Source organism: Lactuca sativa, chromosome 9 (assembly GCF_002870075.4).
Source record: "Lactuca sativa cultivar Salinas chromosome 9, Lsat_Salinas_v11, whole genome shotgun sequence".
NCBI classification, from domain to species: Eukaryota; Viridiplantae; Streptophyta; class Magnoliopsida; order Asterales; family Asteraceae; genus Lactuca; species Lactuca sativa.
In genome coordinates, this window is record NC_056631.2 from 56527450 (window position 1) to 56554461 (window position 27012).

Below are 27012 nucleotides of genomic sequence, written 5' to 3' on the forward strand. Positions count from 1 at the left end.
GGTCAGGCTTGGGAGCCTGGTGAGCATATAGGGTTTTCAACCCACAATAAGTAATTAAATTTATTTTCATCAACCAACAATAACCCAATTACCCATTCCTGTTATTCTCACATTACATCCCTAAAACAACTAACACAATGGACCTAGTCTAAGAATATTTCATCTGGGCGACAACACATGCATTCGGGGGTTTCCCAGCAATATATGTCAAATAAGGCAACCATGAGGGGGATGGAGTACAACGAATGAACACCCAAGTTCATTAACACCTACAGGTGGCGAGCCTGCTAGCGTTCCACAGGACTGTCTAGAAAAGTCTATGGTCGTCATCTAAACTCCGCTAGATGACTTAATCAAAAACAACATCGAGGCCTCTCATTTGTTTATCACACATCAACTATCTACCCATGTTCTACCCAACATATTAGTAGATAAAAAAATATATTTTTATACATAGTTTAAAACCTGTATAGCATTCTCATTCAACACATATTCCAAGCAACAAATGAGACGTGTACACATAACACGTATTTCATAGAGAATAAATCATATCTATGAGATAGAAGAAAGTGAATATACATTCACATATATAACAACAAAATATACACATAACACGTAAAAATACTTCATAATTATGCGTTAGAAGAAAGTGACTACACACTCACTTGACCAGAAGATGATTGGACAACACTACGACTTGTAGAAGTAGTATTCTTCGGTAGATCTGGAAGATCTTTACAAAAAATGGCTTCTCGCAGGCAGAGCTTCAATTTGGGAATTTCACTTCTCGGGATCTTCGGGGCTTCGGGACTTGCTTCAGGACTCAGGATTAATACCGGGGCTTCGGGATATTTCTTGCACAAAAATCAAGGCAAAACGGGAAAGAGAGAAGAGAAAAGGAGCAAAAAGGCCAGCTACCCTCGCACCCTTTTATAGGGCGCATTACGCTGGGCATAGCTTGAAATCGTCATCGGAGCACTCGAGTCCGAGGCGGTTCATGCACCGAGGTACGCTGGGTGTACTCAACTACTTTGGGCATAGTTCGGATCGGATCAGTGACTCCTTCGGATATTATCCAGAATTCTTAATTAAATATATATTTTAATTATTTATAAAACTTCCAAAATTCATATCTTCCTCATACGAACTCCGTTTTCGACGTTTTTTATATCCACGCGTAGGTGAGACTACGCTCTAAAACTTTCATTTAGACTCTGTCGGCTGATTTCAAATTTTTTTTATTATTTATTTTTAGTAGGCCGGGGTAGGAAACTCCGATATAAATTCATAACTTCTTCGTCTGACGTCCGTTTTCGTCTATCTTTTTATCGTTGCACTACTAATGACGAGATCTTCGATTCTCGTTTAGATTGTTTTGGCTAAAAACCGCTCGATCTCAAATCGAGTATTAGGGTTGCATACTGCTATGTCGAAACTTCGGAAAATCATAACTTCCTCATGCGAAGTCGGATTTGGACGATCTTTTTATGGACGCTCTTGGTTTAACGAACTCTACAACATTCTTTTATATCACTAAGGCTAAATATCGCTCTATTTCAAATTCACATTTTACGTTATTCAGCATCGTGCCGGTCCGGTCACAAAACTTTGACAGGTCATAACTTCTTCGTTATAACTCAGATTTTGGAATTCTTTATATCTATGGAATCCTTGTTTCAACCACTACAACTTCATACAAGGATATCGGGCTTATCTCATACTTTAATTTTGACGCTTATTTTATTCTTAATTCATTAAATTATAATAATTAAGAAAATAAATACATATATCACATTATTCACATAATACTCAAATATTTCATCATTAATACTTCAAAAAGAGTTACAAAGGTTACCCTAGACTATTACATCAATGATAATGCCTATCCTGGAAACGCGGGTGTTACACACGGGGTGCCGGTTTCTGTGATTTCTGACAAAGACGTGTGGGTCACTTCTAAATTCTGGAATAAATTTCATGATAAGATGGGTACTCGTATGCACTTCAGCACGGCCTTCCACCCGCAAACGGATGGTCAGAGCGAGTGGACCATCTAGACATTGGAGGATATGATGCGGGCGTGCGTTCTAGATTTCAGTGGTAGCTGGGATACATACCTCATGTTGCCTGGGTTTTCATATAACAATAGCTACCACGCCAGCATCGACCGATCTCCCTTTGAGATGCTTTATGGGAGGAAGTTCAGAACCCCAAATATTTGGGGTGAGGTCGGTCAACGAGTCATGAGGAGTACCAAGGTGGTACTGAAGATGATCGAGTTGATTCAGCAGGTCTGGAGTAGACTCCAGACAACTTAGAGTCGGTAGAAGAGCTACGCCGACATACGCCTATTGGACCTAGAGTTCCATGTCGGGGTTATGGTCCTCTTAAAGGTGTCACGTTGGAAATGTTTCATTCACTTCAGGAAGCAGGGAAAATTGGGCCCAGTTATATCAGACCCTTTAGGTTTATAGCCTGGGTGGGCAAGGTGGCGTACCGACTAGATCTTCTGGAGGAGCTTAGGCAGATCCACAACACTTTTCATGTCTCGTAGCTGCAAAAGTTCTTAGTGGATGATTCCGTGGTGATTCCTTTGGAGGAAATTCAGGTGGATGATCGCCTGAACTACATCGAGAGGCCAATAGCAATTCTCGATAGGAAACTAAGGATCCGATGAACAAAATGGTCGAGTTGGTGAAGGTGCAGTGGCAGCACTGTAACTGCTCAAAATGGACGTCGGAGCTAGAGGACGAGAATAGGTACCATTACCTGGAGCTTTTTCCAACAGCAGCAGCAGCAGACTTCGAGGATGAAGTCTAATTCAAGTGCGGGAGATTTATAATGCCCGAGTTTCCAGGTATCTTCTTTTGCTGCTTTCAAAAAAATATTAATATATGGGGAAAGGGTCGTACGTTGGGCGTACATAGTGTATGCACGGCGTGCACAAGTGAGGCACGGTCCGGGGGAAGTCCCTGCATATGCTGGGCGTACCCATTCGTATGTTGGGCGTAGTCTGGCCATAAGAAAACCCTAAATTTTAGTGTTTACAACAAATTTACAGACCTAATGTCCCTCCTAACCCTCATTCTCTTAGCCTCCATCACCGTTAGAGTGTTAAAACCGAACCCTAAACCTCTTGCATGCATTTTGAGCTTACCTTGTGCATTTTTGTGTTATTTGGTGGTATTAAAGAAATAGGAGTTTGGAGAAGAACAAAGGACGTGAGGAGGGTTTGTAGATCCAGAATTTTGGCATCATTTCTGATCCATTTGAGGTATAAAGCTTTAACCTTGAACTTACATGCCTAGATCTAGTTTTGGGGTGTTTTATGATATATTTTGGTCCCATAATTAAGGTTCCTTGAGTTTTATAAGTTTCAGCCCATATGAGCTATCCTTTTAGGCTCTTGGAGGTGTTTGGAGCCATAAAAATGGTCCTTAATTGTTTAGCCTCAACCATGCAAGTGCTAGATAGCAACTAAGTGATCTTATGGACTTAATTTGTGTCTAAATCCCCATCCATGCATGTAAAAGCATAAAGTTTATAAGTTTATGGTTTAGGACGTTTTCAGGAGCCTACATCTATGTTTTGGACATTAGAACTTAATGGATTAAGTGAAAAGAAAGTTATTAGGACGGATGACCAGTACGCTGGACGTACTCTTTGGTATACTGCACGTATTGGGTCAACCTCCCATATCTGGTCAAGGCCAACGTACATCGGGTGTACATGTTGAGGACGTCGCGCGTACACGTACAGTGGATCAAAATTGGTTTTTGGGCTATAGGATATTAGGCATGGAATTGTTTGGCCTCAAGCCCACCTGTGGACTAAGGCCTCTGGGCCTAGGCCTAGGATTTATGGTATTTGGCCATATTGGGCCTTAAAGATTAGTTCTTTGGACTTGGACATTTTATTTTCAAAGTTGGGCCTTGGGAGGAAGAGGCTTAATAGGTCAAAGATTAGGGAAGCTTTGCCTTATGGTATAAATCATGGTTTGGACCATAGGGCCAGGTTTAGATCTAATGACTAATTAGGAAGTTTGTTATGCTATAGGTAGAGGAGCCCCGAGTCATCTATGGAGTACGATTTGACATTCACAGTTGAGGTGAGTCTCCCTTCGTGAATGTTATGGATCGAAGGCACCAAGGCGGCCCTTTATTTATTGCATAGTATGATGGTTGTCTATGTGATAATTCTCATTGTTCAGATATTGCTTAATGATCATGTGATTTATGTATGTTATTATGTGGTAGTGGTAGGGGTGAAATACACCCCCTGTAACTGGTTGAAATAAACCGGAGGGTAGGTCGGGTACCCAGATATTCCTGGAAGGGTAGGCCGAGCACCTAAATATAATCGACAGGGTAGGTCGAGCACCCATGTATGATAGATGGGGTAGGTCGGGGCACCCGGATATTCCTAACAGTATGTTGGTGTGTATGTGTTATGGTGGGGGAAACTCACTAAGCTTTGTGCTTACCATTTTATTTTGTGTTTCAGGTACTTCCAGCTCGAATGGGAAACGGCAAGCTTGATCGTGTCGCATCACACTATGATTTTCCACAATAGAGATTTTGGGACTTATGCTATGATAATGTTTTTCTACGAATTGTCTTGATTATACACTATACCTATCTTGTGTTCTCATGGTTTTGGAATCAATGAGGTTTTGTGTTTATGAATTTGGTATACATTAAAATAAAATTTTTGAGTCGTATTTTTCAAGATGTTACATACCGAGAGCCACATTTAGAGGATATATGGATGATCCGGTCTTAGTATTCGGCGTGGGGAACTGTGTGTTTTGCTTGGAGAGTCAGCGACGAAATTTACTTTCATGGTTTCGATGCAATGGTTCCAAGGAAGTTGTTGTGTAAGGATATTGGACTATTGCATTCAGAATTCGTAGAGATCCTTCATCGTTGCATGATAATAAGGGATTGGTCAAACTGCAAGTATAGAATTAGTTGTTGTCAAGTTCATGCCTTCAGGCATGTCAATATGGTCCTTGCGTCAAGAGCTTTTAGGTGAAGATCTCATTGATGTTAGTTGTTCCTTGCTGGAGCACCTAAGATCAAGCTAAAAGGGTACTTGAGCACCTCAGGTTAAATGTTAGTTTAAAGGTTGGTTAGCTTGTTGGATCGATCATTATATTTAGTGGGGGAAGAGTTGTTGTTAATCTATTAACCAATTTCACGGTGTGGTTGATGCGTGTTTTCATGGGTTTTGTTTAGTAGTAATTGGATCTTTGGATTGGTTATCTATCCATTTTTGATAGTTGGTTTATTCATTCTTTATCATCGGTTGAGTTTATTTAATGATTTTTGAAATGTTTCAGTCAAAAGTGTTTTGTTTGAGTCTATCTTTCATCGAGTTTAGTGAAGTGTATACCCTGGCCTTAGGGAGTGTGTACCCTAGATTTTTGGGTCGTGGAATCTTATTTCTTGCAAGCTCAGGTTGGTGGTTGTCTTGAGTAGTGAGGTTATGGTATGGATTTGGAATTTTGAATAGTTATGAGGTGGACAGAGAGTAGCTAAATCCAAGTGGGGGAGAATCGTATGGGATTAATGGAAATATTCCAAAGTGTGAGTTCAATACGAGTTTCATATCCAAGGGCAAGTGAATAGCCAGTTCTAGTTGTGGTTTAAGTCAAAGCTTTTGCAAGGAATAAAGTTAATCGGTCAGTGGTAATCAAGGGAGAAAATGTTAAGAAATCAAGTTGTCTTGTTTGAAGATGTGAAGCATCGATAGCAGAATATTTTGGGTTCTTGGCTAGGTAGAGGTTGAGGGTTGTATGGGAACCCCCTTCCATTTTGTCTGAGTATGGATTTGGGGTTCGAAGCATGAAGCCAAATGTTTGATAGGGTCAAGCTGGCTAGGGTATGTTTTGTGATGTTTCTGCTAAATATTTTGGTGTATAGTTGGCCAGACCATAGGGAGGGCCCATGGCAACCGTTGACGTATTGTAATACTACGTTTAGGTTCGTAGCATTCACTGGGATGAACTAGGTTGTTGTGGAAGTGTTGTAACACTACGAGTTGGATCATAGCATTTACTAGGTTTAGGTAAGCCATTGTAAGAATGTGAAGGAATATGGTCAGGCCCATACCATTTGGTAGATCGAGTTATGTTGTGGCAGGAATGGTTGTAAGACTATGGGAGGCCCACAAGATTCATAGAATTGATATGATATAAGCTGATTTGGGGTCAAGAGTGATGTAAGACTACAGATTGGTTTGTAGCATTCACCTGAAGTGAAACAGACTAGATATTGTTCATTGATGGTTGGTCAGTTGCCCATTGTTTGGTATGAAGAGGTATTAGATCTGTATTGACAGGTAGGCTAGGATAACCTTTTTCGGTTAGACTCTTCGTTGGAGTATTGTGGTGCGACCATGTGTGAGGTTGTCATATTCAACAATCGGTTAAGATTTATGCATTTCAGTATACTAGTAGGACAACGTGGAACCAAGAAGACCTTGGATAGATTGAATTTGCAAAAAAATTTGGTCCGCATGATGTAATGTATATGTTGGGCTGTAGTGCCAAGGGTTGGGGCTCGTGTTGGGAGCCACCTTTATACTTTAGTGGAAGGTTAACGGCATCGGTGAATGGTCATGGATTCAGTTCCCCATATACCAGTGAGATAATGCAGGGTTATAGAGGTTTTAGTCAGTTCTAGGTCTCGGATTAGAGTCATCATGGTTGTGGTTTGAATGTTTGTATCTGTCTGGAAGTCAGGAACAATATAAGGTTTTCAGATTTCAAGTAGAGTAGTTAGACCTTCTCTTTGATGGTTAGTGAGGTGTGTTAGTGTTCGTTCCATCGTTATGACTCGTGATTTCTACTAAGATTTGGTTTGGTAGCAATATTGAAAGGCAGTCTTCTATGTGAGATGATTTCTCAGTTACGTTTAGGATTCTGGTAGTTCAGTCAGAATCGGCTTGTGAAGTAAGGTAAGTTTTAAAGAAAGATTTCGATGATGAAATCTAATTTAAGTGGGAGAGAGTTGTTGTAACGTCGTGATTTTTAACGTAATTTCTTTTTACTTAAAAACACTTTTTATCATAATTTGAATCTTTTAAAAATATAACAAAAGTAGATGTTTAATTTGATAAAAACATCTAACATATCTAAAATGGTATCCTCTAATTAGCATAACTACCCTATAAGAAACCCCTTTCACCACTCCAATTCTCGTACACTTGTCACACGACCATCTAGAAAGACTGAGTAACTAATCCCCATTATGGCTTAAGATCTTTCAACCGATTAAACTTTCAAGGTTCTACCTATACAACAATTGTATCCCGCAAAAACAAGCAAACATCAACATAGACATGTTCCTGATACAACCTTAACTAGCAATGAAGCATGTAATAAAATTCATCATATTTTCACTATGTTATAGCATATGTCTACCAATTCATTACAGTTTTAACTCAAACTGAGCATGCTAGATGATCAGCCAATTCAAAAAATATAGCCTGTAAGAAAATAACATACCATCAATCAAGCATAACATATGACTATGGATTTTATTAGGCATAATCATCGCAATCAAATTCTACTAGCACATATCAATCACAGCGTGAAATCAAGAAATACCAAGGCATAACCATTCACAATGTGCACACAATCAAATTTACCAAACAAGAATTAGTAATTATGGCATGATCCTAATTTTGCATCAATAATACACTTATGAGATTTAGTTTTTGGTTATGCACAAATGTTAAATATATTATCGACTCACACCAAAAAACTAATTTTGCACATGCATAAAATTCATCAAAATGAAAGTGTCATAAAAATAACTCATAAAATGGTAATAACACAAATCACATGTTAGATTCAAAAATATTATATCATCATTATACACAAGTAATAACTAGGTTACCCTAATGTGAATCAAATCACCATACGGATTGCATTTTTCAATTAAGAACTTTAGTGAGTTAAGACTGTGAACTCACCTTTAGCCTTAATGAGACTCCACTTCAACTCCAAGTCTTGCAATTACTTGAAGTTATCAAGGCTTCACCTAAAATGCACACAAAACAAGCAATTAACAAATAAAGTACATGCTTAAAAAAATACAACTTTAATACAAACTTTAATATATATAGTTTTTTATAATTTCCCAGCCGACCCTTGTCCAATGTTTTAATCATAAAACAGAATTCGTAACTCGTATTGAGCTGATTCTGGACTTTCTGACAACTAGTCTCGATTTCCTATAGCTTCATCAGTTTGGGATATTAGCTAAATGCACCCAGATTATCAGTTACAACCCTCGCAATATGTGGAAAAGTTGTTGTGCAAATTTCAAACTTTTACCAAAAAATCACCATATGCTTTGAGACTTTAAAAAATGGATTAAAGCCACTCGATTTACATACAAGAAGATTGAATAAGAGTATTAAGACATCAATTGAGTGTTTAATGGAAATACCAAGGAGTTGGTTAATGGATGATTGAAAATAGGATGTCATTACAAACCAAGGCAATACAACCAAAAAGACTTCTTTATGTTCCAAATCAAGACACATGTAGGGATGGAACTTGGGTAGAATTTTGGACATAGTTTGAATGACTTTGGAGGTTATTATTTCAGCCCTTATAATACGATTTTAGGGTAGAAAATACAAAGGCAATACAACCAAAAATCATAAGACCTTTCAAGCTTTGTGTTGACAACTATTTGGTATGAAAAAAAACACATATTAAACCACATTGCAAGAATTATTGGGGCTATTTTGGGAGTCTTAAAGAGAGGTCAAAACATGTGACATCCCCAAAATCACGGCCAGAAAAGACTGGTTTCATTTATGCTTTTAAAATAGTTTCAGAGTAAATCCATTGATTTTAAAGAGTTGCGGAATTTGCTCCCAAAACAAAATATGATAAAATAAAGTTTATCAAAGCATTTCATCAAGAGATGCATTTTCATTATATAACAATATTCGGGATGTCATGTTCCGATAAACAGACCAAAAGCATAAACAACAAAAGATAGACCATACAACAGTTACATATAACAACTGGTCTAATATCGAACGATCTTGATAAGTCATCCAACTTATGCTCTCGCGCCACTACCTGTAATACAACAAAACTGAGTGGGTCAGCTTGGGAGCCCGGTGAGCATATATGGTTTTCAACCCACAATAAATAATTATATTTAATTTCACCAACCAACAATAACCCGATTACCCATTCCCGTTATCCCCACTTTACATCCCTAAAACAACATCTATTATAAGGGACCTAATCTAGGAATTTCATCAGGATGGACTTTACCACGAGGGGTTTCCTCAACAATAAAAGTCCTAAGGCAACCATAAGGGGATAAAATACACTGGTGAACACATCGTTCACAACACCTACAAGTCATGAACCTACTAGCGTTCCACATAACTGTCTAGAAAGAGTCTGTGGTCATTATCCATACTCCGCTGTATAACTAGATCAACAACAACAACATCGAGGCATCTCATCTGTTTATCGCACATCAACTATCTACCCATGTTCTACCCAACATATTAGTAGATACAAATATATATTTTTATACACAGTTTAAAACCTGTATAGCATTCTCATTCAATACATATTCCAAACAACAGATGAGACACATACACATAACACGTATTTCATAGATAATAAATCATATCTATGAGATAGAAGAAAGTGAATACACATTCACACATATAACAAAAAATTATACCCATAACACATATTTTCATATAAAATACTTCATAATTATACGTTAGAAGAAAGTAACTACACACTCACTTGATCAGAAGATGATCGGACAACACTACGGCTTGTAGAAGTAGTATTCTTTGGTAGATCTGGAAGATCTTCATAAAAATTGGCTTCTTGCGGGCAAAGCTTCGACTCAGGAATCTTACTTCTCGGGATCCTCGGGGCTTCGGGACTTGCTTTGGGTCTCAGGATTAATACCGGGGCTTCGGGATATTTCTTGCACGAAAAACGATGCAAAAACGAGAGAGAAAGAAGAGAAAAGGAGCAAGAAATCGGCAGCCTCGACTTCCTTTTATAGGAGGCTAGATCCTTGATTTATGCTTGGCCTAAATCCAGGTACGCTGGGCGTAATACGGATAAGCCCAGTGACTCCCCACCCCCCCCCCCCCCCCCCCCCCGTTCGGATAATATCAGATATTTATAATTAAATTTAGTATTTAATTATTTAATAAACTTCAAAAATTCATATCTTCCTCATACGAACTTCGTTTTCGACGTTCTTTATATCCACACGTAGGTGAGACTACGCTCTACAACTTTTGTTAAAACTCCTTCGGCTAATTTTGAATTTATTTTTATTATTTATTTTTAGTCGGCCGGGATAGGAAAACTTCGTTAAAAATTCACAACTTCTTCATCTGACGTCTGTTCTTTTTATCGTTGCACTACTAATAACGAGATCTTCGATTCTCGTTTAGATTGCTTCGGCTAGAAATCACTCGATCTCGTAATCGAAGTTCGGGCTACATACTGCTAAGTTGAAACTTGGAAAAATCATAACTTCCTCATACGAAGTCAGATTTAGGCATTCTTTTTATGCACACTCTTGGTTTAACGAACTCTAAGACTTTCGTTTAGATCACTAAGGCTAAATATCGCTCCAACGTAAATTCACTTTTTACGTCATTCAACGTCGTGTCGGTTCTATCGCGAAAGTTCGACATATCATAACCTCTTCGTTATAACTCGGATTTCGGCGTTCTTTATATATTCGGAAACCTCGTTTCAACTACTAAAACATTATCCATAGATATCGGCTTTATCTAACATTTCATTTTGACGCTTATTTTCATACTTAATTCAATTAAGTCACACAGTTAAGCACAAACCACATAATACTCAAATAATACACTTCTATTATTTCAAAACGGGTTACAAAGGTTAACCTAGGCTATTACATCAACATTAATGACAAGCCCAGAAACACAGGCGTTACAAAACTTGTCTTATATGTAGAAAAATCACACAGCAAAAACCACAATGATTAAAGGTAAAAGAAGACAAGATTTTGACACCAAATGGAGACGATTGATTACACAATTCTATCAAATTATTTAACACCTTAAAAACATACGAAGGAGTGATTTTGGAAGGATTTTCACACAAATAATTAGTAAAGAACACACCCAATATAGCTGGAAATTCGGCAATCCTTAAAGCCAAAGGAATTGTAGTGAAAGTAGATTGTCAAAACGCACAAAAATACAAAATATGGCGTCCAAAATTCAACTATAGGTATACAACTTGAACGCTAAACACTTGAGGAAGAAGAAACCAAGAAAAATTGCCATTTATTTTGTCAAATTTGACCCCAGTCAATCTCCATTTAGAATCTCGTCGTCCTCAACACCTCATTCCCTCACAATTGGCTCCCCCCCTTCCTCGTCGATTCGTTATTCTTTTTTCCCTACACGGTCAACTCCTTCCATCCTTAATCACTGACTGACGCACAAAACAAATTGATAACCCAATATTATTTGGGTCAACTCTCTGATCACATCAGCCTCACCCTCCCTTGATCTTTAGTTTTTTCTTCTTCTTTCGATTATGATATGCGATACATCCTAAGGAAAACACGTCCACCTTTTTATGTACGTCGAGGTAAAAAAAGAATGTAGGAAAAAATCAATCGATCAATTATCTCTTATGGGTGTTGTATATGAATTCCTAATTAGGACCTCACACTTATTCATTCTAATACTTCATTAACCCTAACCATAAGTACTTGACAATTTAAGTTCCTTTTAATGACAAATTAACCCCTCTATACATTTAAACAATCTTAAAGAATTATTTTTTTCCATTGCATCCCATAAATCCTTTTAATTAGATTATTTCCTTTTAATTGTTTAAGTATCATTTGACCCTATTTTATTTAATTTAGTTCATAAAAATAAATAATTCAAGTAACTGAAGCCAACATCGTTGTTGTAAGGAAATTCCGGGTCGTTACGATTCCCCTTCCTTAAAAAGATTTCTTCCTTGAAATCTAAAACAATGCATCATCTTATTACATAATACATTCTCAAGCTATGCTCCACACTTAATCATGATTCGGAATCGAAAGCCAAAGAAATCAAAGTGAAAGTAGATTGTCAAAACGCACAAAAGCGCAAAATAAGGCATCCAAAATTCGATTATAGGTCTAGAACTTGAAACCTAAACACTTGAGGAAGAAGATAACAAGAAATTATACCAATTATTTGATCAAATTCAACCCCAATGGATCTCCAGTCAGAATCCCGTCATCCTCAATACTTCATTGCCTCATAATACCCCTCCTCGTCTATTCCTTATTTTTTCTCCTACACAATCAACTCTTTTTTTCCTTACTCACTGACTGACGCACACAACAAATCAATAACCCAATGCTATTTGGGTCGACTCTTTGATCGCATCAGCCTCGCCCTCCCTCGATCGTGAGTTTTTTTCTTCTCTCGATTCTTATACGCGACCCAACCCATGGAAAACACGTTCGCTTTTTTTATGTATGTCGAGGTCAAAAAATGGATGTTATATACGAATTCCTAATGTGGACCTCAAACTTATTCATTCTAGTACTTCATTCACCCTAACCCTAAGTACTTGACAAATTAAGTTCTTTTTAATGTAAAATTAACCCCTCTATTCATTTAAACCTTCTTACTAAATTATTTTTTTTGCCATTCAATCCCATAAATCTGTTTAACTAGATTATTTCCTTTTAATTGTTTAAATATGTAACACCCCGAATCCTGGATGAGAAATTAAGAGTTATAATGCACTTTGGAGGACCTACTCAACGAGTTGGTTGGTCCCGAATCTTTGTGTAGGGGATGAGCTGGCCACGTGGGTTATGAAGCCTACTCGTCGAGTCGAAGGGCTGGACTCGACGAGTTGAGTCTATATTGAGAAAACCATAATTTTAGTTCTTTCACCATATTTAAAGGCTCTTAAGCCCTCTTTTCCACCTCCCTAACCATTTAAACACACTGAGAGGAACCCTAGGCGAGCTGTAGTCATTGTGAGAGAGAGTAAGGCTAAAAATCTTGTGTTCAAGTGCATTTTTAGAAGAGGGTTGAAGAGAAAGAAGGTTCAGAACGAGAAAAAGCTTTGGATCCAGTGTTCTTTCGGTGCTAGATTTTATTTGGAGGTAAAAAGCTATCTCCTTGATCATTCCTTTTGTTAGATCTCTTCTAGAGAGTTTTTGGGCTTTATCGCATCCGTCTTTTTAGTTTGGAGTTGTTAAGTTGGTCATGAAAGTTGAGACTACAAATCTAAGCAATATAAGTCCCTATGAGCCCAATGATTCGAGCTTTATCAAGCTTTGGGCAATTCTTCAAGCACAAAGACTCTTATGGAGCTCGTTTTGGCATCTTGATCCCTTTATTCCATGCATGAACATAAAGGTTGCAGCTTTACGTGATGAAGCAGCCATAGGAGGCTAGTTCCAGAGTATAAGACCTTATTTCTGTCCAAAATCGTCTGAATGAGGAACTGGACTGAATAGACTCGATGAGTTGGTGAGCCGACTCGACGAGTTGGTTAGGGTTTACCCGATGGTTTGGACGCGCGAAAAACTCGACGAGTTGATGAGACAAGACAACGAGTTGAGAGGATTCAGAGTAGACTCGACGAGTTGATGAGACAACACGACGAGTAGGTAGGGTTTTTCCTGATCTTTTGGACACTACATGGACTCGTCGATTTGGCTAGAAACTCGACAAGTAGAGCCGTGTTTTCGTGATGTACTGAGTTCTAAGGGACTCGATGAGTTCATGCATTGTACTTGACGAGTTGAGTCAACATGGACTGTTGACTTGGGTGTGGACTTCCATTGAATTTTAGAGTTGGATCAGTTTTGACTGTTGACTCCCATTGACTTTATGGTTTTGGTCAACTGTGGATGTTGGAGGCCATAGAGAGTCGGAGAGTTGACTAGCAGCTCGAGTGTCGGATACTTTGCTTTACTCTATGAGGTGAGTCTTCTCACTATACTTACCTTGAGTGGTAATTTTTGGGACTGGAGGGTCTTGTGTGCTTATATTGAGTATTGTGATATTATGCATTATGTCTTTGTGAGTTATGCAGTATGATGTTCTGTGCTTCTATTGAGTTAGAACTGGAAGGTTTAAACCGAGTTGTGAGACCGGAGGGTCCTCATTGAGATACCATGAATGGAGGGTTCGACCTGAGCTGTGGGACCGGAGGGTCTTAACTGACACACATGACCAGAGGGTCCTTATCGAGACATATCCATGAGAGGCTAACTATTTGTGTTTATGGTATTTTGAGAAACTCACTAAGCTTCGTGCTTACCTTGTTGTGTGATATGTGTTTCAGGTACTTTTCAGGATCGCGGGAAGGCACCGGCTTGATTGTACACACAAGATGGAGTTATGTTTTGAGGATCTTGGATTTTTATTCAACAAGTTGGTATAAGAGCCTAGGTTTGAAGGATTCGGATGTACTCTCAGTTATGTCCGGACTCAAACTAAGGATTTGAGAAGGTTTTTGGAAAATAAATGATTTTTTTGAAAACGAGTACGAGTTTAAAGAGAAAATTAGACGAAGCAGTGTGTACAATTAGCCAGAGCCCGTGCTGTGATTTCCCAAAATACCATTATTTCTTTGTATTATGAGATATTTATGAGATATTAGAGTTGCATGCAAGAGAATAGGCTAGGTATTTCCGAAATTAGGGCTAGGTTTGCCTGATTCATCATGCCTTAGCCTAGGTAATGTTATTGATTAATATTATCTGCTATTTACATTGTGTATGTTCTGAGTAAGAGTATATAGCAAGAATATTTTAGAGAGAACTTTGAGTAGAGGAGTAATCTAAGGGAGATACTTAGATATGCATTTGTGCAATCTAGTGAGAGAGTAGTGAGCTACCAATGAGAGGTAGGGTTGCCTGTGTTCGGTAATGCCTTTTAGAGTTGCGGATAGAGCGAGTATAGTTGTGTGCTAGAGGGGTTTTATGTGTTGGTGGAGGTGATTTGATGCCTAAATGCTGCTTGCTTTGTGCTTTGTGGAACTCTTGATGATGGGAGACAACTACTAAGTGAATATGACGATATTCAGGACGTAAATGGATAGCATAATGAGGAGTTCTTCAATAGTTGATGGCAGAGAAGTGTGAGAACCTAGGAAGAGCCTAGGGAGGTATGTTAGTCATATGAGTACGCTGATAAAGGAGAGTATTCGTTGGAGAGCGAGCATATGCAACGGGATTAGTGATCGAGAAGGTTCGGCAGCTACTTAGGAAACCTGGGACGATCCGTGTGGAAAGTAAGGGTAGATGTGGTAGGTAGTATGGGCCCGTGCTATAGAAAGAAGAGGACGCATACACGAAAAAGGGAGGATTCTAGAGGTTCTAAATAGAATGTAGTAGGGAGATAACATGGTTCTGGTACCATGATTCGTAACAAAGTTTGTTGCCATTTTTACCAGTTATCCAGTGAGGGGTGTTCAGATTGAGAATGGATATGGTAAACTGTGGAGCCAGAGGACCATGTCGGTTGAGCTTCGATAGAGTGTATCTTGAAAGGAAAATTGAGTTTAGATCCCAAAGAGTTTGACTGGTGAGCTGCCAGTAGGAGTCACAGGACTTAAGGAAAAGTGGAGGTGATACACTATTGCGGTCTGGGTTGAGTGATCGACTGAAGGTTGAGATGTCACATCCTGTGACAAGAACTAAACTATTTCCGCTTCTCGTGTGGAGCAAAAGAGATAATGAGCTTCCAGTTTCATAGTTGGAGGTAAGCCCCAAGGGGTAGCTCATAATTGCGATATTTTCGCCAGAGTAATTGTGGTAGGTTAGCTGTGAGGTATTTCTTACCGTGAGAGAGTCATCCGTGAGGACTGAGATGGATGAGGACAAGGAGATGCCTTAGTTGTGTAAGGCATACTTTTTAGCAACAGTTCTAGGTGATCAAGAGGAGTATACCGGGGCGGCGGCCCTCGTTCCCTGCATTATGTATTGACTGTGAGAGTAAGGTATCTTACCTCTATGATGATCCACACGATGGAATGTTGGTTGAGGGATCGGAGATGAGGTGTGTGGTAGTGCATTATTTCCAGATTGAGATTCGTAACTAATTTGGGACAGTTGGCATAATTGGCGGTGTGTCGGTATGAGATTTTGGGATAACTAAAGGCAGTCACGTGGGGGGAGGGGGATCGTGAGGATTTCATCTGAGATTCGGGATATTTGGAGTTTCTTGGTCTCTATTGAGAAGATGATCAAGTGTTATGTTGTACATTCCAAGATTCAAGTGTGATGTACCTGATGAAAACAGTTTGTGGAGTAGACTATTGGTATGCCAATTGGGATGGTTCGAGCCTAGAGTGGGGGGAGAACTGGGTGCTCTATTGAGAGGATCAACGATCTATTCAAGTGCAATTAGAGAATTGGTTATGGAGTTTTGCGGTATGAACAAATGAGACTTGGGTTATTGATGGATGAGGCAAGGTGCAGAGCGATATGATGCATGTTGTACTTTTTCAGGAAAGGATGAGTGTATCCACAACGAGTCGCCGTAGGTTAGGGACCTTATTGTGGTTAGGAATTCTTCAAGTTTGTAGTGGTTGAATTCGAGGTGGTTGGCTTGTTGAGGTCGAGTTTCGACTATTGAGAATTTCTAGTTCGGTGTATGGGTTGTTATATGCACTCTGGGAAGGGCAACAATTGATTTGGCAACCAGCTTTAGAGTAGGTATGAGTATTCTCGCATGAGTTTTAAGTGGTAGAGGATGGGGTTTCAGATTGTTGTCAACGTGTTCATAGTCGTTGACGATTCCTCCGTGTTTCAAATTGTGGGTTGGAGTATTTCAAGGTTACGAGTTGTGTGAGAGGAAGATCAATGGTCGAGGCAATACATTGTGAGATTCTAAGAGGGTGTACTGCGGTATCCGACTATGATTCCATAAATGGAAGATCAATGGTTGATGTAAGACATCGTGAGGTTCTGTGATGGTGTACCAAGGTATCCAAGTATGATGCCCTAAAATTTTGGATTAATTGAAACTTGAGTTTGAGAGATGTCCAGTGGAGTACCGAGTGGTTATGGTTCCAGTGGGAGGCCTTCAACTAATTGTCATTGAACGGGATTATCCAAGAATGTGAATTGTAGCGAGAGAAAGTGTTTTGTTGCGAAGGCTGTTGTCAGGAGTAGTGATGCTTAATCTGGGTGGGGGTATATATATCCATGATTGGACCACGGAGCATGAGTTAGTGAACTCAGTGGGGTGATGACTCGAGGATGAGATTGTGAGGTGATAAGAGAGTGAGTAAATCCGAGTGGGAGTAATCACTTTGGAATATCGGGGAAAACTCGTCGGGTGAGCCCATGGCGAGTGAGAGAGTGTCGTAAGCCTGCGTGGAACTGTAGCTTTCACGAGCCAGTGAGAGAGTGTTGTAAGACTGCGGGGAGCCATAGCTTTCACGAGTCATGGAGGGAGTGTCATAAGCCTGCGAGGAGCCGTAGCATTCACAAGTCAGTGAGGTAGTGTCTTAAGACTACGGGGAGTCATAGCACTCATTAGTCGATAAGGAAGAATGTTGTAACTACGGGGAGCTGTAGTATTCACTAGTTAGAGCATGACACAGAGGAGTTCTTAGGCTTGGGTAGCCTTATCAATTGAGTCTTTGGGAAATTGGAGACAGGACAATGGGTGCGGCTGGGTTCTTCATGATGGTCGAGAATCGTTGCATCCCAAATTAAGAAGTGATGTACACATAGATTTGTGGATCACGAGGCATGAGTTAAGTATCATATTGGAGATGATTGGTTCCAATTCTTCTATTGAATTAGACTCTTGAGCTTGAGATTGGCTCTATTTGTGTAATGACTAGATAATTTGAGATTCTGGATCTTCAGATGGGGTTGTAGTATTTGCTCAAGGTAAAGCGAACTTCATGACTGGTGTGTCATATGATGGACAGATGGCTATTGTGAGAAGGAAGTCTGTAATGTCAATTTATTGGTTGTGTAATAGGTAGCCTTTAGAGGTTCCACTGATGGGTCGTGAGCTGACCTTGTGCTCAGTTTTGGAGGGGTACTTGAGAGGAAGCTGGGGCTTCTGAGTATAGGTGTCAGAGGATAGTTCCAAGCGAGCATGATCATTTTATTATGTTTATGGACATAGTATAGAGGTTTTTTTTTCAAATGAGTGCTAATAGCAGTACAGGTGGTGGGTCCCTGGTGGGATGTGACCCTTCCGTTCCTTTTGAGCTACGATCTGGATCGATTGGTATATATGACAGGAGTGATCGGTAGCCAATTATTGGTCAACGACCTGTTTCCATCAGTCGCAACTAGAAAATCAGAGTTAGCAGTGTGTTTTCGGGGTCTGTTAGTCAATGAGCGAGTAACAAGATGATATCTTGCATGGGCGGCCTAGCGGGGAGACAGACCACTAGACTTTCCAGGTTCTGGAGAGTCAGAACAAGTACACAGCGGCAGAGAGGTCCATCCTGTTTTGGGGTTGGGAGTTCTAGATTAGGTTCGGGTGTCTTGGAAGGGAGATTGTTGTATGATATGAGATTTTGGTGGTGCTTTTTGGGTTATTGGGTTTGATCTATGTGTTGTCAAAGAGTGATTTTGAGGGCGAAATCTAATTCAAGTGAGGGAGAATTGGAACACCCCGAATCCTAGATGAGAAATTAAGAGTTATAATGCACTTCAGAGGACCTACTTGACGAGTTGGTTTGTCTTGACTCGTCATGTTGGGGCTGAGCTGTCCATGCGGGTTATGAAGCCTACTCATCGAGTCGAAGGGCTGGACTCGACGAGTTGAGTCTGTATTGAGAAAACCCTAATTTTAGGGCTTGCACCTTATTTAAAGGCTCTTAAGCCCTCATTTCCGCCTCCCTGACCATTTAGACACACTAAGAGGAACCCTTGGCGAGCTGAAATCATTGTGAGAGAGAGTAAGGCTAAAGATTTTGTGTTCAAGTACATTTTTAGAAGAGGGTTGAAGATCAAGAAGGTTTGGAACGAGAAGAAGCTTTATCCCATCTGCCTTCTTGATTTGGAGTTGTTGACATTGTCATGAAAGTTGAGACTACAGATTTGAGCTATATAAGTCCCTATGAGCCCAAAGATTTGAGCTTTATCAAGCTTTGGGCAAGTCTTCAAGCACAAAGACCTTTATGGAGCTCGTTTTGTCATCTTGAGTCATTTATGCCATGCATGAATGTAAAAGTTGCAGCTTTACGTGATGAATTAGCCGTAGGAGGCTAGATCCAGAGTACGAGACCTTATTTCTGTCCAAAATCGTCTAAATGAGGAAGTGGAATGAATAGACTCGACGAGTCGGTTAGGGTTTACCCGATGGTTTGGACGCGCAACAGACTTAACGAGTTGATGAGACAACTCGACAAGTTGAGAGGGTTTTATCCATCTTTGAATTTAGAGTGGAGTCGACGATTTGATGAGACAACTCGACGAGTAGTAGGGTTTTTCCTGATCTTTTGGACGCTGCATGGACTCAACGAGTAGAGCTGGGTTTTCATGATTTATTGAGTTCTTAGGGACTCGACGAGTTCATGAGCTGTACTCGGCGAGTTGAGTCAACATGGACTATTGACGTGGGTGTGGACATCCGTTGACTTTTAGAGTTGGATCAGTTTTGACTGTTGATTTTAGGGTTTTGGTCAACTGTGGATGTTGGAGGCCATGGAGGGGCGGAGATTTGACGAGCAGCTCGGGTATGGGAAACTTTGCTTTACTCTGCAAGGTGAGTCTTCTCACTATACTTACCTTGAGTGGTAATTTGTGCGACCGGAGTGTCTTGTGTGCTTATTAAGTATTGTAATATTATGCATTTTGTCTTTGTGATTTATGTGGTATGTTGTTATGTGCTTCTATTGAGTTAGGACCGGAGGGTCCAAACCGAGTTGTGAGACCGAAGGGTCCTCACTAAGATACCAAGACTGGAGGGTCCGACTCGAGCTGTGGGACCGGAGGGTCTTCACTGATACACATGACCATACGGGTCTTTTTGAGACATAGCCATGATTGGCTAACTATTTGTGTGTGTGGTATTTTGGGGAACTCACTAAGCTTCGTGCTTACCGTGTTGTGTGAAATGTGTTTCAGGTACTTTTCAGGATCGCGGGAAGGCACCGGCTTGATTATAAACACAAAATGGATTATGTTTTGATGATCCTTAATTAGACATAGCCATAAGAGGCTAACTATTTGTGTGTGTGGTATTTTGGGGAACTCACTAAGCTTCGTGCTTACCGTGTTGTGTGATATGTGTTTCAGGTACTTTTCAGGATCGCGGGAAGGCGCCGGCTTGATTGTACACACGAGACGGAGTTATGTTTTGGGGATCCTGGATTTTTATTCAACAATTATGGATTTGTGTTTTGATAATTTGATACTTTGGGGTTTTTTTGAAATGTGTTAATTAGAATTATGAGATTTTAAATCAAAAATTTTGTTTGAAAATTTACTGTGTTACATAATATCATTTGACGCCATTTTAGTTAATTTATTCCATCTAATATCATAAAAATAAATATTTTGAGTAACGAAAGCCAATATCGTTAGTTTAAGGAAATTTTGGGTCATTACAGTTGTAACACATGTCTTCCAGATTGAATTAGTGTAGGACATAAAGGAGTCAAAGGCATGGTTTTTAGGAAAAACCATGTGTCTCGACATGACCATAGGGAGGTCACGACATGACATGCCAAAAATGAGAAGGCGTACCCGAAAGAATGTCACGATGTGACATTAGTATGGTCACAACATGACTATGGTTGTTCTTTCCCAAGACCATAACTTTAGGGTTTCCCTCGTATTTAAGCATCATATCCCAAGGATTTCAACAACCTTTTTTTTGCCTCCAACCGTCTATCGTGAAACTCTAGCCTCCCTTTGAGAGTTTTGGCACATTTTGGTTTTCTTGGTACACTTTGAAGGAGAAGAAGAAAGTTTTGGACCAAAGATCAAACAATCCACTCTACTCCCTATTGGAATCATTCTTTGGACCATTTACAAGACTTAAAGCTCCTACCTTTATAATTACTTCCTTGTAGATCTAGCTTTCTTTGTATGTTTTAGTCTATAAGGGAAGTCATATGTTGGAATGAGATAAAAATTTCAACTTAATGGTTCATCAAGGTCCTTTAGCCTTATATCCTTCATATCTAGAATGTGGTTGAGATTTCGGAGCTTTGCATGAGTTTCAGGTGATATTCTTGCCTTTTTTACCTAGCTTGGGTAAAGGACATGCAAGGGTCATGTATGTGCATAAAGTTGACATTTTTATGAGCCTTTAGAATCCTTAGAAGCTTTCTACAAAGTTGTAGTTGAAGGCTTAATGGATTAAGGATTCAATCCATTAAGATGTTTCACAACCGGTAGTCACGACGCTGCATGGAGAGTGCCACGATGTTGCGATGGAGGACTCCTCTACTATTTTCTCAAAACATGTCAACGAAATGGCCAAGGAGGGTCCACGTCATGGTGACTACTGTTTGAGTTGACCAAGATCGAGTTGGCTGAGTTGGAGTGTGACCGAGTTTGGGATCAGGCTGAATGCGCTCTCATGAAGTTACCATAGGTCTGTCAAAATATGTGGGTCAGGTGTTGGTGATGGTGACTATTGATTCTGACCTTGGTTGTTGAGTTTTGGCATGGGTTGACTTTTGGTCAAATTTCTAGTTTTAGAAGGTAGACTATGGGCTTACCTTGTGTGGTTTTAGTAGGAGGTGTTTAACACACGTTCGTTGGTTGTGAGAGCTATTAGCCATTGGTTACGTCGACACGGTGAGTCTTCTCACTATACTATGTAGGATGTTAGTTGTCTTTGTGATACCTACATGGAAGACTAGGCAGCTGCCCCTAACATATGTATGAAAGACCAAGTGATGGCTCCTGAAATTGTAAGCAAGACCAAGGTCTAACCCCGACAGATATAAGTAGGATGTTAGTTATCTTTGTAATGCATGCAAGGAAGACCAGGAGGTGGCTGCTGACACTTTTATGTAAGACCAGGTGTTGGCTCCTGGTGTGTCAAGAAAATACCGTTATTGGCTTATGGATGATTATGACAGTAAGACTATGGGTGACCTATAGTATCCCTAATAATATGTATGGTATGTGATATTTTTGGGAACTCACTAAGCTTTGTGCTTACGGTTTCGTAGTTTAAACATTTTCAGGTACTTCCAATTCCAATAATAAGGGCCCAACTTGACTGCACAACATCCTCTGATGGCTTTTTCGCACTGATTATTATTGTTTTACTTTGATGTTTGAAAGATTTATTTTAGTCTGATTACTTTCGGAACAAATAGTTGAATGGATTTGATGCTTTAAAAATGAAAATTTTGTTGGTATTTTTGGGATGTTACATAATGTTATTTTATGCTAAATTATTTTTGACATTTTGTGTAGCTTTACATCTCAATCAATATACAATCTACTCATTGGTTTTTGGGTGCTTTGGATTTGAAAAAATTTTCAAAATGACTATATGCGATAGTCACTGTCAGAACGAATATTTTTTGAAAGAAAGAGGAATGGATTATAGGTATGCTAGACTGCATCCATAGACTACTAGTGGATATCAACTATTGGGGTATTGAACCAACTGATTCAATCCCACTTGATACTTTCAACATGACACTCGAAAAGACCCAGACGTACCATAACAGATTTTGAGTTGTTTTTGTGTTGGTTTCATGTGATGTTGATCTCTGTGAAACTTTATTCTATAGAGGGGAAAAGTGGTCCATGGGTTATGTCATATCATAAACTATTGGCATAAATTTTTTGAGGTACAAGGACAAAGGCCATATGAACATTGTAATATTACTTATAACAAATCCCTTAAATTTATGTATTTATTAGTTTTTTTGTTGATTTTAAGTTTACTGATCAATTTTAGAGTTTATAAAAACAAAACTTGTACAAAAAGATCAAAACACATTTTACACATAAAAAAATAAAAAAATAAATAAATAGGTTAGAGTACTCAAATTGTTCATTTATATAGGTTAGAGTACTCAATTTCACATCATTTTATAAACAAAACAAAAAACCAATCTACATACATAACTTAAAACATAACAACTCAACCTATCAATGGCGGGTCCTTTTTAGGAGCCATGTGGTAAGGTCTCCATGATTTTTTTTTCTTTTAATAACTGTATATATAATCAAGTTAAGGCTTTACAATTCAATCTGTCTGTGGTTGGTTTATCGCATGCTTGTATGTTGTAGCGATCTGTTAGATCTATATCCTGGTATATAGGACGATGCTATGCTTAGTGATTTGTTAGATCTGTATAACTGTCTATATATGCTAGCTATGGTTTGATATGGTATATGTTGATATTTGATGGTATGTTGGGTTGAGGCGGTCCTGCTATGTGCTCAAGGCCAAGAGACCTAGGGCGTCCCGGATAGACTGTAGGCCAGTTGGGCATACCAGTCAGGCCGAAGGCCCAGAGAACATTCTAGATAGGTTGAAGGCCCGGTGAGGCATACCAGTCATGATGAAGGTTCTGTGAGTGTACCAGATAGACTATCGCCCGGTGGGGCATTCCGTTCAGACTGAAGGCTCTGTATCCATGTTGTTTGTTGTTGTTATGATTATGTGTTATGTTGGTACTTTAAGGGAACTCACTATGCATTGGGCTTACAGTTTTAGGTTATGTTTAAGGTACTCTTCCAAGGTGGACCTATCTTCTTCTCCATCCTTCTTAATCACCAAAAGTACCTGCAAAATCTCAAGAACACTCTCAAGGTGGATTAGGGTTCTAGATAGATGAAATGGAAAGTGGAGGATGAAGAGGGAATGAGAAATGAGGAGTTAATGTTGTTTATATAGGGACGAAACCATAAAAGCTAGGGTTTGAGGATCCTTCACATATGCCTTGCGTACGCGGTGTACATCTAGTGTAGCAAGACCCATGCTAGTATGCCGAACGTACGCAACGTATGCCTAACATACTCAACCTTGGCCTGATTTTACAAAAATGCCACCGTAAGCTATTTTGCAAGCTTTCTCATACACAAAGGCTAAAGATCATAAACCTTCAAACTTAAGAGTTAATTTTTGAAATACTTCATTGTCGGGATGTTACATTCATGAACATTTTATGAGCGATGTAGAGCCCATATGGCATCACCATGAACCCGTAATGACCATAACAAGTTCAGAATGTTGTCTTCTCTATGTCCTCCTCCCTAACCCTCATCTGGTGGTAACCCGATCTCATATCGATCTTGGAGAACCAAGATGCACCCTGTAACTGATCAAAGAGGTCACTAATAATAAGGAGTAGGTAACGATTATTTATTGTCAAAATTTTTAACTCCTGGTAGTCTATGCACATACGATGAGACCCATCCTTCTTCTTCACAAACATGATCGGTGCTCCGCAAGGTGAACTACTCGGTTTGATAAACTGCTTGCCCAACAACTCTTGAAGCTGAAAGGATAACTCCTACATATCTGGTGGTGTCGGGCGATATGAAGCCTTAGCAAACGGGGCCGCACCGAGGATCTAATCGTTCAGTTGAACAAAAGACCTAACCAACCCTGGTACCCTCAGTATAAATAATCAGTTCTCACCCACTTGGGGTTTGAATAGTCACCAACTATCTCCCACGATCGATCATGGCTCCAAACCTGCTCAACCAATCCATCCCTATAATCATGCATACATCCACCATAAGGACGAGACTCAAGTTGATCCGGTAAGACACCCCAAATATCTCTAAAGTACAATCCTGAAAAACATTCGAAGCAGAAACCTTGTGTTCGTTGGCGATGGAAACTCGCAACGGTCACTACAAATCTCCAAGATTCATGCCGAAATCCCTACTCAAGGACTGAGATACAAAGGACCAACTCGAACCCAAATCAAAAAGCACAAAAGTAGGAAGAGAATTCACTAAGAAGGTACCTATCAGAAATACGAGCATCAACATAAATAAAATAACTAAACATAAAATGAATCAATACATACTAGTAACAACATCAAGCGCCGTCATTGCCTCCTCCACTGTTAGATAAAACGCATGACCCCTGGCCTTCAGAGTCTCAGCCCTCCCCTGGCGTCCGTACATAATCCTCAAGGTAGTTGGAATTGGTGCCTGGAATGGTTTGGTAAGCAAGGGATAATTGGCCTTCATTTGGCCAACTTGATCACAATGGTAGAAAATTTTGGTGCTCGACAATCGGGCCTACTAACAACAATCGTTCTCAATGTCCCCCTCCTTTCCACATTTATGGCATCTAGATGTTGATCATCATGTCCCTTCATGTGTCTTCCTGCACTTTCCACAAATACGGCTTCTCTCTTCCACAATCGAGAATCAGTGGACATAAACTGCTTCATTGTTAGCTGTGATTGAACGAGGGTCTGCCTCTTCTCTCTCGTCTGGGTCTTAATCTCAATCTCCCTCCTCCAAGTAATGGGATTGCAACTTGGGGAGGGAGCTATACCTCTAGGTAGACCCAAAATCATGTATCTCCCTCTTGAGCATGCTCAAGTAACAGGACATCTGGACATGCTCCAAAGCAGCATACTCGGGGTAGAAACATCTTTAGTGATAGATATTCCTGGGCTAACCTCTCTCTCTCTCTCTCTCCACCAACGGAACATAATCAACATGAAACATCTTCGTAAATTACTCTCATGTCATTGAGGCCTTCTCTGCATGAGAATAAGCACTGTTCACCAGCCTCCACCAATTCTTCACCCCCAAACGAAGAAGGTTCAAGGCGAACTTAATCTTCGGATCCTTTGGGTACGATCATGTGAAGAAACAATCCTCTGTTGGATTAAGTGTCTAAGCCCATAATTATAATTGTTATGTACTTGACTCGATAGTAGCATGGTCTATTTCGGGTTGCCTTCACCAGAACAATTTGATAGATGGATATTTGAGAAAGAGGTTATTTATGATTTATAAATATATTATAAGAATAATATATCAATTGAGAAATCATATTATTTAATTATTATTATTGATCAAGATTTAATTTGGAATTAATTTAGTGATGAAAAGAGATTAATTAAATTAATAGGGTCTGATTATGTAAATCAGTGATACATATGGTTTGGGCTAATGATCCATGATTGATTTGTGATGGGCTAAGCTTATGGGTTAGTTCATTAAGTGTTAATCCAAATCAATTGTTGGATCATAAGCTTAAGTGTAAGAATTAGGGTTACACATGACTCTTGGAGTTCTACACTATATATATATATATATATATATATATATATATATATATGTGTGTGTGTGTGTGTGTGTGTGAGTGAGTGTGTGTGTGTGTGTGTGACATCCCTAAAATCAAGGCCAGAAAAGACCGGTTTGTTTATGCTTTGTTTAAAAATCAGAGTAACATTTTAAATAAAAGTGTTGCGGATTTGTCCCAAAACAAAATATGATAAAGATTTATCAAAAGCATTTCCATAGAAATGTATTTCATTAAAAGACTTGGGATGTCATGTTCGTATAGATCAAAAGCATAAACAGTACAATATAAGCTTTACTACATTATTTCATATCCATAGGCCTATATCCGATTAATCTATGTTCCCAAGACATCACATCTATGCTCATGCGCCACTACCTGTAATACAAGAAACTGAGTGGGTCAGGCTTGGGAGCCTGGTGAGCACATAGGGTTTTCAACCCGCAATAAATAAGTTTATTAACTTCATTAAATTAAACAAACCCGATTACCCGTTCCCGTTATCCTCACACTACGTCCCTAAGCATCTATCATAAGGGACCTACCCTAAGGATTATCATCGGGACGGACACTACTGCTAAGGGGATTCCTCAGCAATAAATGTCCTTGAGGCAACCATGTGGGGGATGGAGTACATTTGGTGAGCACACAGTTCAAATAAACACACAGTTCGAATAAACACCTACAGGTTGCGAGCCTGCTAGTGTTCCACTGGACTGTCTAGAATAGTCCGTGGTCGTC